The 17313-nt window shown below is 43.6% G+C and overlaps 1 protein-coding gene across 3 annotated transcripts in view; it reads right to left on the bottom strand.

The window, feature by feature from the left end:
• PLXNB2 (plexin B2) overlaps positions 1–17313 on the bottom strand; it is a 352730-nt gene that overhangs the window by 271348 nt on the left and 64069 nt on the right. Inside the window, exon 2 of one of the 3 annotated variants that reach the window (XM_030549188.1) lies at positions 11620–11699. The exons of the other annotated variants lie outside the window; for them this stretch is intronic. The gene's annotated coding sequence lies outside the window, so the exon portion shown is untranslated. The remainder of the gene's footprint in view (positions 1–11619; positions 11700–17313) is intronic. 3 annotated transcript variants of the gene reach the window in all.

The following is a 17313-nucleotide window of genomic DNA, read 5'->3' as shown; positions in this document are numbered from 1 at the left end:
CAGGGCTCTTTGGGAACTGGCAACAAAATGTCTGTAGGTAAACAGCACCCTGATAAACGAGGCAGGGGGTCATTAAGAAAAAATGCCAAGTTAAGCTATGAAGAGGCTGCTATTTTGGCTCCAGCGGCCAGTTATACAGCTGCTTTGCCAAGGGTGGGGACAGATGAAAAGGACTCGAAAAGGCTACAAAGTGAGTGGCGGGGAGAGGCAGCTGTCAGGGTTGTTTGAGAGGACCAGGTGCTCTCTCACACCCTATAGAAGTGGTCTGAAACAGTTGGATTCCTAAGCTTCCAGGAGATGGTAAGTTAGGAAAGATAGATACGAGTATAGACTCTTCTACTGTTTTAAAATCCTCTCTCTCAAGTTCTGCTGTATTCCTGCTGCTAAGATTTCACACTCCTTTGGTTTTCAGAAAACTGTCCAGTCACTGTATTAACCATCGACCACAGCTCCCGAAGGCAATTCCTGTGGGCACCAATTCCAGTTGGGCCTGCTGAATAATTGTGTTCAGTACCTGGGAGCTGTAGCCTGAGAGCCAAGTTTAGGAGGGGGAGAATCATCGGATTCCCCTCAGCACAGGTAAAAAGCATGAGGGCCTAACACTGGGGGGTGAACTCTGAGATACCAGAGAGGGGTCAAAAGGTACAGCTAGCCCCATAAGAGTGACAAGAATATGTCCAATTCTGGAAGCCTCAAGATTGGTTACACTTCCTTGAATGGAAGTTACAAATGCAAAAGAACTGAAGAAAATGATTGAGTATGATTCTAAACCTGGAATCTCTCCCTATTCCTTGCGCTTGTGTATTTGAGTCAGACTATCCCCCCCTCCCATTATTACAAAATAGAAGCATCTAGAAATGTAGCTTTAATTCTCTAATTCCTCTATTTAGAAATTCTACAGGTATGAAATTCTTACAATTCCAAATAACAAATATAGATTGATACATGAAGTTTTAATTGCTCTTTGGGAGACATTTTATAAGCAAGGCCTTCTTAGAATTGTCATTAAGAAAATTCACTGATCCAACAAACCTTAACAGTTGCAAATTATTTTTAGAGCCAAACATTTGTGCACAAAAATACACAACTCAATATTAATAAAGTGGGTATGTCTGTCTCAAGGCTATGACATTTGCCAGCAGAGTTTGTAAAACATGTCAAACTATTGATTTCATGGGGAAAATGCCATGTAATTTAGAAAGTTCACTCAAATTTGGGTTACTAAAACTTAAAGGTGACCTGCAAAGGAAAAAATACAATAGTATGCACCTCTTTTGACGTTGTAGAAAAAAAGTGGCCACTCACCCTCTGTCAAAACCAAAAATACTGTTAGTTTTACATGAGAAATTGAGATCTTGTTTACCATGGAAGTTAATGGCTGCCTGGAGAATTCACAAAAGAGACACAGACACCAAAAGCAGCAATATTTCTCACCATTGTCCGTGTTAGTAGCCATAGGCACTAATTATGTTTCCCCAGTCTTGGCTGCTCCTATGGTTCCTTCCCTCAGAACCTGTCTAGCCCAGACACCTGTGCTTTTTGCTAGAGTGCTACTCTCATGGCCTTTACGGCTCAGCTTGGAGCTTAAGAAGCCACCCCGCCTCAATGAATCAGCAGTAATTAACTTGCAGCTCCCTCTTCTAACAAAGTGGAGTAAGAACAGAATCCTGGCCACCTTGATCCCAGAATGATTTTAGATGTCCTCTGATAAGCTTTGATTTTGGAGGAGAAAATGAAGAACGTATTGTTTCCTAGTTGGTTGTTGTTTTTTTATATGACAGCTGTTTGAAGTAGCTAAGGGTTGGAATGTTAGAAGAAGCCGCAGCAAGATAGATTCATGGGCCAGTAATGTGGTGATATATTAATGTGGTGATATATATGTATCAGATGGCTGTGACCACAGTACTGGCCCACTAATGTGTGTGTCACATAGGTATCACGTTCACTTATATAGCATGTATGTTGCCTTTGTGAATACAGAGTATGTGTATTCACATAAAGAAAAGACTACAAAGTGTAATGGAAGCTAACAGAATATGGCTCCTACAGATAACTTTTTAAGAAGCCCTTTTTGATCTCTGTACATGCCCAATATATTATATCATATGCCTCTAAACCACAATGCAATCACAAAATGCCTCCTCCACGTTCAATCATATAATTTCAATCTGGAAGTCAATTAGTAAAACCATAACCCCTCATCCATTCCCTCTCTCCAAAAACAGTCATTAGCACAAACATCACTGGCAAATGAGAGAAGAGTTACAACAGAAAAACTACATCTTCTGAAAAAACATTGAGCCCTTAATGCTAGAAAACACAGCTGTCAAGCACTACCTGAAGTCATTCAGCTGTAAAGCTCAAGTAGTTTCAATTGGCCAAGCCCTCAAGCAGACTTTCACACCCTCTAATCATGATATTAAATATCAGAGGCATCTCAGGGTTTGTAATCTACATAATTTCCCACTCACAGTGAAGAAACTCAGACCATATTTGAAGCAGCTTTTATTATTATTGGCATTCCTTAAAAAAAAAAATCCCTTTTGCCATGAGCCGTAAGAAGTCACACGCTTGTGTCTTCACATGTTAAAATAAGGTAATACATGCTCAATGAACATCACAGCACCTATTTTGAGGTATCCTCAAAAATTAGAGAGTCATCAACCTGCGCAGAGTGAGACAGATGAAACGTGCCCAACACACACAATGGGCTCAGCCTGCCTTCAAGTAAATAACTATAGATTAATATAGAGTTTTCTGAAAGAGTGGTAGCAATTAACAAGGTGGAAGCAATTAACAAGGTGGACAACAGACATGCAAATGAAGCATTGCACAACAGCACTCCCTGTTGCAACACCATTCTAGACAGAACAGAACACAAGAACAAACTTCCCTAGGTCAACTTCTCCAGAGTTATGTCTGGAAGGGTGGCAGATAAGATTAAACAATCACAGAAAGTGAACTTCCACATAGACTATTACCACTCAGAGGTGAAGCTGGACCAAACACCCACCATTATCTAAAATTCAAGACTCAAGAAGAAAGTAGAAATCGCTCAATTATCACAGTTACAAACTTGTTTGAAAGAGATACTTGCAAAGGTCAACCCCATACTGGTAACAGGGGCTACATATTTCTTCAGCAGATATTGAATACTACTCAGTCCACAAAAGGTCACTAAAGTTCAAGGAAACGTCCCTCCAGATAAAATCTCTGCTGTGGAAACCTAATTAGGAGTCTTTAGAGTCAAGGGACTTAGGACACCAGCTACAATAAAAGACCTCAAACAATTTTAAAGAATGCTAGTACTTGCAAGCAGAACTTAAGAAAAGGTATAAAAACCTAAAAATATAGGCAGAGATAAATTTTCCCATTAGCCTACTTTGGGGATAGATATTAACTAGGTAACATTTCCTCCCCACCCACCCCATAAAAACAAAGGCCATTAACCAAAATGAGGCCAATCCTCCTAGGTGAAGCAGTTTCAAGATGAACGCAAATTGAGAAAGAAGAAATGGGAACAGTCCCTGTAGGCTCAACTGGGCAATATGCAATTTTCTTGAGTCTCCAAAGGGAACCACACACCAGAAGTTATGTCCAACATTGGCAGATGCCCCTGCAAACACCATACAAGATTCATGGTTCAGACCCTAGAGGAAACGCAGCAATTCTCCAGAAAGGGTTGAGGGTCAGGGAAGTGGCCTTTAAAAACACAGAGGAAACAGACTATCAATCCCCTTGTGAAGGAAGTCCAAAAACCAAGGGCAAAAGAACATTCTGATGTATTCGGACATCTAGGGGAACAATGAGGCAGCCATCCTTCCTCTGCTTGAAATATTATTATATAAGCAGGTTCAGGCCTGAACATTACTTGGGTAAGATACCAATGGAACATTCAAGTCATGAAGGGTAGTGATAACAATGATTCATTAGCAGGGCTTTTCTCCTCAGAGTCCATTGAAATGCCCAAGCTTGGCTCTGGAAGGCCATCTTCCAAAGGAAAGATGTAATAATGAGCCTACAAAGTCTATAAACAGTTTTTCACACACATAGCTATGCTGATGTAATTTCTCGGTGTAGACCAGTCCTTATTCTAATTTTCCAGTTACGAAGACTGTATAAGGGCAACAGCTGTGATACACACGCACAAACACACAATGAATATATTAGGAGAACACCCCTTTTAAAAAAGCCACATATACCACCACCCACCTCCATACACCATTGCTTTGAAGTATTTGTTGGGAAGACAAACAGCAGCTGACACAGCCAAGACATAAATACACAGCATTTAGTTTTTATTTAGCCTCTCCAACAACTTCCAGTAGGAGCTCTGAGCATGGAGTGGAGCAGACTGCAACAACCTCTACAAGAAATCAGAAGATCCTTTTGCTGTGTGTGCGTGCGTGTGTGTTGTGGTCATCTATCTGCTCTCAACTATGCAAGACCAGGATTTGTATCCTGGGGAGGGGGGAAATTAGACAGTTTCTCTGAATCCTGCCTACCTTTTGCAAAACCTGCTTGTTAAAAATTTAGCTGGTATACAGTATATTACTTCCAAAACCCTGTAAACAGTGAGATGTTTGCATTTAAACATACAACATTAAAGACTGATTAATTCAGCTACTTTTGACAAGCCAGGCAGCAACTTGGTACATAGAAATTATTTCAGCTAACGTGTGATACTACCACCACAGACTGATATGTTGAAAGATTAGTGCCTATACATCAGGGACACTTGTGTATATGATTTTGATTACTAAATAAAGACAAGCGAAGTTATTCAATCTAGAACATAAAGCTGATCACAAAAGGAAGCCACCAAGCAACAATCTCATTAAATTCATTTTAATTTAGAAGGAAAACATCTTCTAATTTCCACTTCACAGCAGAAGCCTAGCACAATTGTTGGATTTAAAGTTACCATCTTAAAACAACTGCAAAGGAAAAGTTGAAGTTGATGTGGAAAATATAATCTACTTTTATAAAGAAGTCTTTTGGTTTTAAATGCCAATTTTACACTTCTCTTTCAGGAGGTATGACAGTTCAGCTTATTAGCAGTTTTCTTGCATTTGCAGCGTCAAATATTTCTCTTTTTAAATAAGCCTTAAAAAAAATGGGTCTTAAAATGGAGAGGAAACCCTGCAATGTAAATCATTTTTTAGAACTGTCCCATAATATGTGCGTGCGCGCAAAATCACACAGCGAAATAGACACACATACCTAGCAATGTCAGTGCTTAGAATACTTATTCTGCTTCCAATTTTAGAGGCACCTTTTCTTGCTCCGGCCCATCCCTCTCCCCCACCTATTGCTCATTAAGGCCTCAGCCCTCTTGGGAGAAGTCCTGTAAATATATTGAACTCTACACTAGTAATAATATAATCTGACACCACCTCCTCACTAAAATATGCTTGTTATGCAACGTCAGTTATTAGAGCTCAAGATCATGTATGCTGTGTGTTAACTACCTAGATTATTCTAGTTGATATTTCTTAGCAGAAATTACCCTTGTAGGTTTCTATTCTTCTGACTGACACAACTACTATTACTTGAAACACTACATTAATATTACATTACATTAAAATTAACATGTCCAACTCAGGCAGTCACATCAGGAAAATTCATACCTAAGCCTAGAATTTCCACTTTTTACCCACTTATCTGTGCCTAGGAATTGCTGGCGCTTTCTCCTCACAATTAGAGATTTTATTTCGATGTTGCAATACTTCAGCATAAATAGGAAGAAGAATGTGGTCATGCTTTTAGACAACTTTGAAAGTTACATTCTTAACAAATTGGTAAGGGCTCCTAGGGACTGTTTTGTTTCTATTTTTAATTTTTTTAAATTTTATTTAAGTGTAGCTACATTACTGCACCCCTGGTGTAACAAGTTCCATGCACCAATGTTCCTTACATCAGGATTACTTAAAGCTGGGTACGTCAATTTACACAGTGGGTTTTCACACCAGTGAGACTGCACTGACAGAGCTGCATTGATACACATCCTTAGTGTACAGGCACTGTACCAAGACAAGACAGCCCTCTGCCAATTCAAATACCTTGACATTAATGGTGAGAACTGCAACCGTCTACATGTGGCTTCCTCAGGTGTAGTCACAATTTTTAGCACCCATCTAATAAACATGGATTTATTAATTCAAAAAAAAAAAAAAAAGACACCTACTAATCAGAGTTAGAGACAGGAGACAAGGTGTGTGCATAAGTGATTTTACCAACAAGATCAAGGGCAATACCCTAGTGGGAAAACCAGCTCCCCTGACATCAACTGACTGGAAAGTACTGGGAATTTTTACCAGGTTGCTGTGATTGGACTCTATTTGGAGATCATCATTTCTAGCCACCTTGTACTGTAATTTTCTAACTGGTGTATAATAAAGTTTCAAGATCCACCCCTCGTCTAGCTGATGGGAGAAAGGAGCTGTTTCTTCTCCTGCCTCCACAGCCTCCTGACAATCATGAAGATTCTTACTCCTGGGGGAATTCTGTGTCACTGCACTTGTGCAGAATTTATGTCTCCTGCAGATTTATTTGCTTCCCTGCAGAAATATGACTCTGACGGGGGAGCAAAGGGAAGCCACAAAAGCGGTCATGTGACCCTCCCTAGTGGTATGCTTTGCATGCCCAAGGCAGCTGGCAGAGAGGTAAATCGTTGTGGTGCAGAACTGAGGAAGACGCAGCTGGTGGCTCCTACCCTGTGCTGGGATCAGCTGCTAGTCCCAGCTGGGCTGGGGAGGATGGGACTTCCTCTTCCCCTGGATGGCATCTAGGGCAGGTCAAACCCACCCCCCAGATTTCTGCCCCAGCTGCAGGAAGCTCTGGAAACTGCCCCACTCCTCCCTCCCCCCCGAGCGCTCCTCAGCTGCAGGGAGAGGGATCCCCCATCCAAACCTCCCCATACCAAGACCCTCCCATTGAGCTTAACCCCACACACACTCAGAACCCCCTCCAGTCCAATGAGCCCCTGTCATAAACAGATAGCTAAGGGTTAATGTCTCTTTCACCTGAAACACCTGACCAGAGGACCAGTCAGGAAACCGGATTTTTTCAATTTTGGGTGGAGGGAATTTTGTGTCTGGGGTCTTTGTTTTCTGGCTGCCTGCTTTCTCTGAGCTTTGGAGAAGTAGTTCTGTTTTCTAATCTTCTGTTTCTAAGTGTAAGGACAAAGAGATCAGATAGTAAGTTATATGGTTTCTTTTCTTTGGTATTTGCATGAATATAAGTGCTGGAGTGCTTTGATTTGTATTCTTTTTGAATAAGGCTGTTTATTCAATATTCTTTTAAGCAATCGACCCTGTGTTGTGTCACCTTAATACAGAGAGAACATTTGTATGTATTTTTTCCTTTCTTTTTTATATAAAGCTTTCTTTTAAGACCTGTTGGTGTTTTTCTTTACTTCAGGGAAATTGAGTCTGTACTCACCAGGGAATTGGTGGGAGGAAGAAATCAGGGGAGATCTGTGTGTGTTGAATTGGCTAGCCTGATTTTGCATTCCCTCTGGGGGAATAGGAAAGTTCTTTTGTTTCCAGGATTGGGAACAGAGAGGGGGAGTCACTCTGTGTAGTTTCACAGAGCTTGTGTCTGGGTATCTCTCCAGGAGCACCTGGAGGGGGGAAGGGAAAAAGGATTATTTCCCTTTGTTGTGAGACTCAAGGGACTTGGGTCTTGGGGTCCCCAGGGAAGGTTTTTCAGGGGGACCAGAGTGCCCCAAAACACTCTAATTTTTTGGGTGGCGGCAGCAAGTACCAAGTCCAAGCTGGTAACTAAGCTTGGAGGTTTTCATGCTAACCCCCATATTTTGGACGCTAAGGTCCAAATCTGGGACTAAGGTTATGACAGCCCCACTCCCCCTGCACCTGGACTACCCTGACGAGCCACCCACATCCAGATCCCCAGTCTACCGAGCCCCAACCAGCTGCACCTAGATCCCCAACCCATTGAACCCCAATCCCTCAGCATCTGGACCATCACACCCAGACCACCTGCTGAGCTCTATCCCCACCCTACACACACACACCCCCCAAGACATCCCCCCACTAAGCCCCAACCACCTTCACCTGGACCTCCATCACCGTTGCATATCCAGATCCCCCACATTCAGATCCCACACTGAGCCTCCCACACCCAGACTGCCCCACACAGAACCCTTTCAACCCATACCTGCATCCCCCCAACTCTAGGATCCTGCCTTGCTGAGCCTGCCGGCCCACACCTGGTGCACCTGTCACAGAGGGGCAGACCCAGTCATTGCGTTATGTCAGGGCTGGGTGCAGCCTCACCGCTGAGTCCATGTCCAGGGGATGGGAGGGGAAGGGACTGCACTGTCATCTCCCACCTCTATGCAGCCTGTGGTCTTTGCTCCCCAATGCCATGCTGGAGCCTCCATATTTATTTGACAAATACAATTTGCAGAATTTTAAACACTATGAACATAACTGTTTTGCTTTTTTTGGCACAGAAAGCCCTCAGAGGTAGAAAATGGAGGGTTTCCATTACTCCACCACCTCCACACAGCCTGCTGGTTGACTCAAATGGGAAGAATCTTGGCTATTCTATTTCTTCCTGAGCCTCTTGTTTTTACCTGAGTGTCATCTTGTCTAGCGAATAACTTCTCTTCCAATTCCAGCCTTTGGCTGCTGCATCTCACGGCTTTCCCAGATAGCAGCAGCATGTAACTGACATGGTTTTTGCCAGTTTCACTGCTGCAGGCAGGGTTTCACATAGCAGCAGTCAAATTGATTAGCTGTGTAATTTCATCTTGCTGCTCCTGGCTGTGAGCAGCAGCAAAGTGACTGGAGCTAGCTTCAGGCTCAGGAAGAGGGCATGACTTTAGTCTACTCTACGCAGCATTAAGATTTGGAATGACTGTTCCCCACCCCCCCCATAAAGACTAAGGATTTTTTAAAATTTGTTTTAAATGAAAAAAACTGATTCTCCAAAAGTTGATGATCTAGATTTCCCACTTGCCCAAGAGATTTTTCAAGCCCAGATAAAAATTTTTTTTTAAAAGTAGTCACAACTACATAAAATATGAAATTGCTGGTAATGACATGAGAAAACCCTCCCTTCATGTATAAAGCTCATTGTCTGACTGATTCAATATACAAAATGAGATGTCAGCCTAATAATTTGCATGCAGAGACCCATAATGTTTTCCCAGTTCAGTTATTTCACAAGTGTTGCTGGCTGTCCCATCACTGAGAACAGGGAGATTTGGAAACACTCACGTATGAACATAATTCACCCCTTCCCCCAGTGAGTTTTGCAAGTGGGAAGGGTGCTAGCCCTCATATAGGGCCTGAAGGCAAAGAGAAAGAGGAAGGAAAGACAACTCAGCATCAGACGACACCTGAAGATACCATATTTACTCAGTACACCACAAGATGCATGCACAGTAAGAAAAGCCAGGAGAAGTCCTTGTGGAATTTTTCTCAGAAGTAGTTAATACACACGCCGAACATATTTAGCATGCGTTTGTTTTTGTGCCTCTGTCCCTTGTGGTTCTTTTCATCCTCAAAGCTATGAAATTCTCCTCTCCTAGTTATCTGCTGGTTTTGTTTTTAAACCACTGCCTGGCAGCCCCACCACTGAGACTTCTTGCTGCACCTTCCTGTCACATCCCACCATGAATCCAGGAGACAGGAACGGGTTTGTGGCTCCAAGCAGCACCAGTGGCCAGGGATAGGGGAGAATTAGTATGGAGCCACTTTCTGCTTAGGGATAGCCTGTACATGGAGTTTTTCAGGAGTAGCTGAACAATAATATGTTTACGACAAGCACTTCATCAGGTCTGGAGTTCTCCAAACTCTAGTCAAGTATTTGCATGTGCCCAGGGTTAACTAGGTATCTCTAAAAACATGAGTAGTCTGGTAACGACACAGGTCAGATTGAGAAGTGCTGCACCTTCTCTACACCCAGCCTCATTTCTAATTACTTATGAAACATCAGGGATGGGGCAAGAAGGGCAGTGTAGGAGAGAGGGCTGAGAGAGGAAGGAGCAGAGTTTTCTTGTCTCCTCTTTCACCTTGGGACCATGTACACTCATACGCATTTTAAAAAAAGAAGGATTAGGTCAGTTCAGGGTCATTGTTGAGGCAGCATGAAGCAAATGCTGCCTTCTTCCACTCCAGATGCTGAGCATGCCAACTTTGCAGCACTTTTGGATCATGAAATCAAGATCGGAATCCAACCCAGATGCCTTACATGACAATTTATACAAGCAAGCTGGCTCATCATCCTGACCATTTTCATTTTCCATCTCAAAGATAAATAGAGCATGTTATGCACTGACCACTGGCCAATTTATTTTTTTAGATTCAAAGAGCATGAGTTATGAGCAAAAAACACATCAGTACTGGCATTTAAAAAGCCTCTTAATGGCTAGTTTCTTTAAAGTCTGTGCAGTAAATGTAATCCTTCTGTACAACATAGCCCAATATGCCAAGTTTCAACTAGCCTATAGAAAACAAGGGGTAAGAAAACATAATCAACATAGTGACAGACTTCTAACAATAGTGGTACTATCAAGCATGATAAATACCGGTTGATGTTTTGTTTTATTTTTTAACTCATCCAAAGGCTTGTTGGTCCCTGGATTAGCTCATCTTTTCACTCCTGTGGGATTGTCGTATGCTTCTTTTTATTCTTTATCTAGTATTTGGCAGGAGCTATGAGTCAACATTTAAAGAAAAGTCTCTATGAAAACAATTGGGGTTAAGTCCTCATTTTTGAAGTGCAAGTTTTTCCTGTCTCATCTGCTAAAGCCTCAGACATTATATTTTCAGTTCTAAAGCAACAGTGGATGAGAAAATGCCATGATAGAATACAAAATAAGGACATTTCTCTACCATTAAGATGCACTGCCATGTCACCGCAGGTGGCTTAAAACAAATATAATACTTCAAGAATAAGCTGCCATGGCATCTCTTTCATTTCTGTACTAAATCCATCAGATTTCTTATGCACATTATGAGTCTTTGTAAACAAAACCACAGAGAGTGGGGCAATCTGTGATGAGATTTGATTTAATTTATTCTCTATTACCATCTTTTAACATTATCACAAATGTCAAAGTTACATAGCATAATGCAAGGGGATAAAAGCTAAAAACTGATACAAGTACAGTAAAGACTCTTTATGGGCAACTGTAAAACCATTCTTTCAGTTTCACTTTAGTTCCTAAAGATACCACTATAGCGTGAAGGAGTCCATCTTTGTACGGTAGAGCCAAATCTCTGATCCCAGAAATCAGAGCAAAGATGATTTCTGTGAATTAACCACCACCTGTATAACTGTGTAATTGAAAGCTGAAGAAAATTTATGCGTGTCTGAATGACACTTTAAAGTCTGAATGACTTTAAAATGTGGGCATGGAAGAGAGTGTCAAAGGGGTTGGTGTCTCCTAGGCAGATTATATGAATCACTGAACCAATTATGGGTGGCAGAGCCTGGTTCAACAGGAGTGGAGAGGAGGCCTATTGGCCTGGCCAACTGAGCTCCTAGGATCAGTGCTCCCTCTGCCCTCTCCCACCCAGGCCATCTACTCTGCTTCCCTCACTCCAGTGCCCCACTTTCCTCATCTGCCCTGAGTGTACTAACCTTCATTAGGGCAGTGGTTACAAGAGCCTCTCTTCACAGGCCACAACTGCTGCTGTGGGTACTGTTGATGACCATGCCTCCTGTGGATGACACAAAGGAGCTTTCAGCAGGATTGAGATTTATGCTGGCGGGGGAAGGCAGGCCAAAATAAGACCAAAAATGGCCGATTATTCTTCATGATCTTCATTTTTTTAAAAAAGTGAAGTTGATTGTCCTAACTGCCGTCATAAACAGATCGCTAAGGGTTAATGTCTCTTTCACCTATAAAGGGTTAACAAACAGTGACCTGCAAACACCTGACCAGAGGACCAATCAGGAGACAAAATACTTTCAAATCTCGAGGAGGGAAGCCTTTGTTTGTGGATTTTGGGTTTGGCTTTGTTCTCTCTGGGTCCTGGACGGGGCTAGAGGTGCAACCAGGTTTCTGCCAATCTCCCTGCTACAGTCTCTTATCTATTCAGAATTGTAAGTAAGAAAAGGCGGTCATAGTCTTTTAATTTGTTTTTTTTATTTGCATATGTGTACTTGCTGGAAGTAGCTTAAATTGTGTTTCTGATGGAGAAAGTTTCTATTATTTGTAAGTTGAAAGACCCTGTAACTTTTTACCATCTAAAGTGCAGAGATAAGCCTTTTACTTTTTTCTCTCTTTTTTTAATTAAAAGTTTTGCTTTTTAAGACCTGTTTGATTTTTTTCTCCTAGTTAAGATTCAAGGGAATTGGTGGGGAGAAGGGAAGGATAAATTTTTTCTCTTTGTGTTATATTCACGCAGCTTGTATTGCCTCTGGCTGAGGGGGAAGGTAACAGTCCTCTCCGTGTGGTGATTCAAGAAGTTGAATCAGGCGATCTACTAGTGTTCCCAGGGTGGGAAGGAACTGGGAGGAAGAAGAGAGGGGGAAGGGAATGGTTTATTCCCCTTTGTTCTGAGACTCAGAGAATCTGGGTCTTGGGGTCCCCAGAGAAGGTTTTGGGGGGGACCAGAGGGTATCAGGACCTGAAAAATTCCTGATTTCGTGGCAGCATAATCAGATCTAAGCTGGTAATTAAGTTTAGGGAAACTCATGCTAGTACCCATATTTTGGACGCTAAGGTCCAGAATTGGGAATTATACCATGACATGTTGGCAGCGGTTGAGATAGTAGAATCCAAAAGCCAGTAAAATTATTAATTTTCTTTTCTCTGTTAGCTGCTTGTAAGCAGAGAGAAGGGTTTGGTTTTTTTTAAACCTACAACCAGAGTATTTTTTTTTCCTTGGTTCGGTCTGGCTGTGCATAGAAATGGCCTCAGGCAAGTTTAACAGGGGTCTTTTGTTAGGACAATAGAACTCCAGCTGTGAGTCAACTGCACCAGCAGAACACACATGCAAATGAAGGTTTTCCTTTTGTTCTAGTTTTATTCGGGAAGGCTTGTTAGAAACACTCTGTTGCTTAGCAACAGAGCAGGCAGCAGAGGAACAGTAATTCAGACAGTAAACCAGCAGAGGGCACCCCAACACAAGAAAGCAGGAACCATGACTTCCAAGGCAAAAATGGGGGCAGAGGCACAAATCAAAGAAGCAGACCACAGGCAACAAATGGAAAAAAGAGAAAAAAAAGAGGTGGAGCTGAAAAAAAAAAAAGGGAAGAAAACATCAAACTGGCAGCCCATAAAAGAGAACAAGAAGCCAAAAATGCGGCCCACCAACGAGAAATGGAAAAACAAAAACAGAGTGAAGAGAGGGAAAAAGAGAGAAAGCATGAAATGGACTTGGCGCAGGCCAGGCAGGATGCTCCAGCCAATCCTAACAACCCTGCGCCAATGATTGTTCCACATCACAAGAAATTTCCCACCTACAAAGCAGGTGATGACACGGAGGCCGCCTTAGAAAATTTTGAAAGGGCCTGCCTTGGGTACAGCATCTCTGAAGACCAGTACACGGTAGAATTGAGGCCACAGCTCAGTGGACCCTTAGCAGAGGTGGCGGCTGAAATGCCTAAGGAGAAAATGAATGATTATAAACTTTTTCAAACCAAGGCCAGATACAGAATGGGGATAATACCTGAACATGCCCGTCGGCGGTTCAGAAACCAAAAATGGAAACCAGATGTGTCATTCCACGACACGCCTACCACATTGCAAAGAATTATGAAGCCTGGATATCAGGAACAAAGGTTAACAGTCTGGACGAGCTCCATCTCCTGATCCAAATGAAGCAGTTCTTAGATGGTATTCCTGAGGGAATAGAGAGGTACATCCTAGATGGGAAACCCAAAACGGTATTCGAGGCGGGGGAGATTGGAGCCAAATGGATGGAAGTGGCAGAAAAGAAAAAAGCTTCTGTCAAGGGGGAACGAATACCCCAGAGGGCACACCGACAATAAACCCTACAACCGAGGGCAGCCAAAGACCCCACCTACAACCCAAGGAAAGCCACAGACGCCCTATTCTTCCACCTCACCAGTCTCCAGTAACCTACCTTGACCCAGTGACCAGTCAGCTGGAAGATGCTTTAAGTGTAATGAACTGGGACATATGAAGGCCAACTGCCCAAAGAACCCCAACCGAGTGCAGTTCATTACACCATCATCACACCAAAGATCCCCAGGCCCAGATGCCTCTCAAATACCCTTGGAGCGAAGGGAAATTTTGAGAGTGGGCGTAAAGAAGGTTACCGCGTGGAGAGACATGGGGGCACAAGTGTCAGCTATCCACAAATCCTTCGTAGACCCCAAATTCATCAACCCAAAGGCCCAAGTGACAATTTACCCCTTCATGTCACAAGCTGTAGACTTGCCTACAGCTGAACTGCCTGTCCAGTACAAAGGCTGGTCAGGAAGGTGGACTTTTGCAGTCTATGACAATTATTCCATCCCTATGCTACTGAGGGAAGATTTGGCCAACCAGGTGAAGCAGGCCAAGAGAGTGGGAATGGTTACACACAGTCAAACCAGGCAAGCTTCCAGAACCATTCCTGTTCCTGAGCCGTCCACTGAGGCACCGTCTGTGTTACCAGAGACCCAGACAGAGGTAGTGGACCCGGATCCCATGCCAACAACTGAAACAGCCACAGTGACTCCAGTCCCAGACCAGGAACTGGAAAAACAGCCAGCACCAGAACCATTGCTAGCACTGACGACAGTGCTTGCAAATCCATCTTCAACCCCAACACCAGAGGGCGCCAGCGAGCCTGAACTGGCAGAAGCAGCGCACAGACAACCACACCCAAGAGGCTCAGCCAGAGCCTGAAATACCCCCTGGTGCACCAGCAAAGAGCGGTTCACCAGCAATGGAAACAACCCCATCACCTACATCGCTTCCAGAGGGACCAAGCCCAAGTCCACAGTCTAAGGAAGAACTGGTGTCTCCAGCTTCAAGGGAACAGTTCCAGACTGAGCAGGAAACAGATGACAGCCTTCAAAAAGCTTGGACGGTGGCACGGAGCACCCTACCGTCTCTCAGCTCTTCTAATTGATCCCGGTTTGTTGTAGAACAAGGACTTCTATACAAGGAGACTCTTTCTGGTGGACACCAGGAAGACTGGCATCCACAAAAACAGTTGGTGGTTCCAACTAAGTACCAGGAAAAGCTCTTAAGCTTAGCCCATGATCATCCCAGTGGCCATCCTGGGGTGAACAGAACCAAGGACCGGTTGGGGAAGTCCTTGCACTGCATAACTGCAATTCAGTAAAATCAAATAATGGTGTTCTTGCATCCTGAAAGGGACACCATCTACTTTAAAAACAGCTACTTCGGGCCGAAAATGATGTGACTCAGTAATAACCAAGATAATTGAAAGAGTAGGAAGAAAAATCTTTCATCTTTTTGATGTGAATAGCCCATTTCTCTGCAATGTAATTTCCCCTATTCATGTGGGTCTTTCATACGGCCACAGAGGAGAAAACACATTCTTCTTTTAAACAGGAAAGCACAACTCTGAAAACTACAAAAATGGTCAGGTGTGATATCTGAGAGAGAATGTGGTTGGGAGTGCCCGGACTCTACATTACTATACACTGGTGGGGGGTTTAAAGTTCAATTACATCTTTCAATTTTCTGGATTTCAATTTTTATTTTAAACTGCAAGTCCATCTCCTCCCCCTACACACGCACACAGAATAAACTTGTGTGTTTACAATCTTAAATCCGGTTTAATGAAGTTTGTCTAGGAATAATTTCTAGTACAATTGATTTTATAGACCTCGCTAATGTTATTGGGCCCTTGAGCATAGACTTAAAGCTGCCTTATTATTTGTAATCTATGACTATGTAGTAGATAAGGATCAATATACTGTTGCATACCAGACTTCAGGTTTTCCTCATATGCTCTGAGTAGAGGTTTTAGCAATTTTGCTGAACAAAGGTAGGGACATATCTCTGCCTCCTGAGAGTCTCATGGACAGTATATTGCTTACTAAATTAGAAATAATAGGATACAGTGAAATCTGTTAATGATCGTCACTAATAAATTTGTCTGGACATTGTAACAGGATGCCATATGGACATTTATTCCTGTTAACATCACAGCCTCTATTATTAGTACCACCAACTAAATTACACTGGTGGAGAATTAAGAGCCCCCAATTTCTGTAGTGTAGACTGGACTCAAAATAGATTGAAAAAAAACTCCTCCTCCTCCTCAAGAAAAAGGATCAGTCAAAAGAACCATGTCTAGAAGAGAGAATAGAAGTATAGTAGAAGACTAAAGAGTGGCTGAAGAGTCACCAGGGATTTCTGTGGCTGCACAGATTAAGACAAAAAGTTACAGGTTTTATGTTACACAAATGAGAGTGACTCAGGGCTTGCCTACGCTGGCATTTTACAGCTCTGCAACTTTCTCAGGGTATGTCTACATCTACAATTTTGCAGCGCTGGTTGTTACAGCTGTATTAGTACAGCTGTATAGGGCCAGCGCTGCTGAGTGGCCACACTTACAGCAACCAGCGCTGCAAGTGGTGTTAGATGTGGCCACACTGCAGCGCTGTTGGGCGGCTTCAAGGGGGGTTCGGGGAACGCGAGAGCAAACCGGGGAAGGAGACCAGCTTCGCCGCGGTTTGCTCTCGCGTTCCCCGAACCCCCCTGCAAACCGCAGGGAAGGAGACCTGCTTGCACGGGGATTCGGGGAACGCGAGAGCAAACCGCAGGGAAGGAGACCTGCTTGCACGGGGATTCGGGGAACGCGAGAGCAAACCGCAGGGAAGGAGACCTGCTTGCTCGGGGATTCGGGGAACGCGAGAGCAAACTGCAGGGAAGGAGACCTGCTTGCACGGAGGTTCGGGGAACGTGAGAGCAAACCGGGGAAGGAGACCAGCTTCGCCGCGGTTTGCTCTCGCGTTCCCCGAACCCCCCTGCAAACCGCAGGGAAGGAGACCTGATTGCAAGGGGGTTCGGGGAACGCGAGAGCAAACCGGGAAAGGAGACCAGCTTCGCCGCGGTTTGCTCTCCGTTCCCCGAACCCCCCTGCAAACCGGGGAAGGAGACCTGCTTGATTACCAGACGCTTCCTCAGGTATGCTGGGATACCTGCTTATTCCACGGAGGTCAAGAAAAGCGCTGATAAGTGTCTACACTTGATTACCAGCGCTGGATCACCAGCGCTGGATCCTCTACACCCGAGACAAAACGGGAGTACGGCCAGCGCTGCAAACAGGGAGTTGCAGCGCTGGTGATGCCCTGCAGATGTGTGCACCTCCTAAGTTGCAGCGCTGTAACCCCCTCACC

The sequence above is a fragment of the Gopherus evgoodei genome, chromosome 1 (assembly GCF_007399415.2).
Source record: "Gopherus evgoodei ecotype Sinaloan lineage chromosome 1, rGopEvg1_v1.p, whole genome shotgun sequence".
In the NCBI taxonomy this organism is placed as follows: Eukaryota; Metazoa; Chordata; order Testudines; family Testudinidae; genus Gopherus; species Gopherus evgoodei.
The sequence above is the reverse complement of the archived record's forward strand: the minus strand, read 5'-3'. Positions and strand labels throughout refer to the sequence as shown.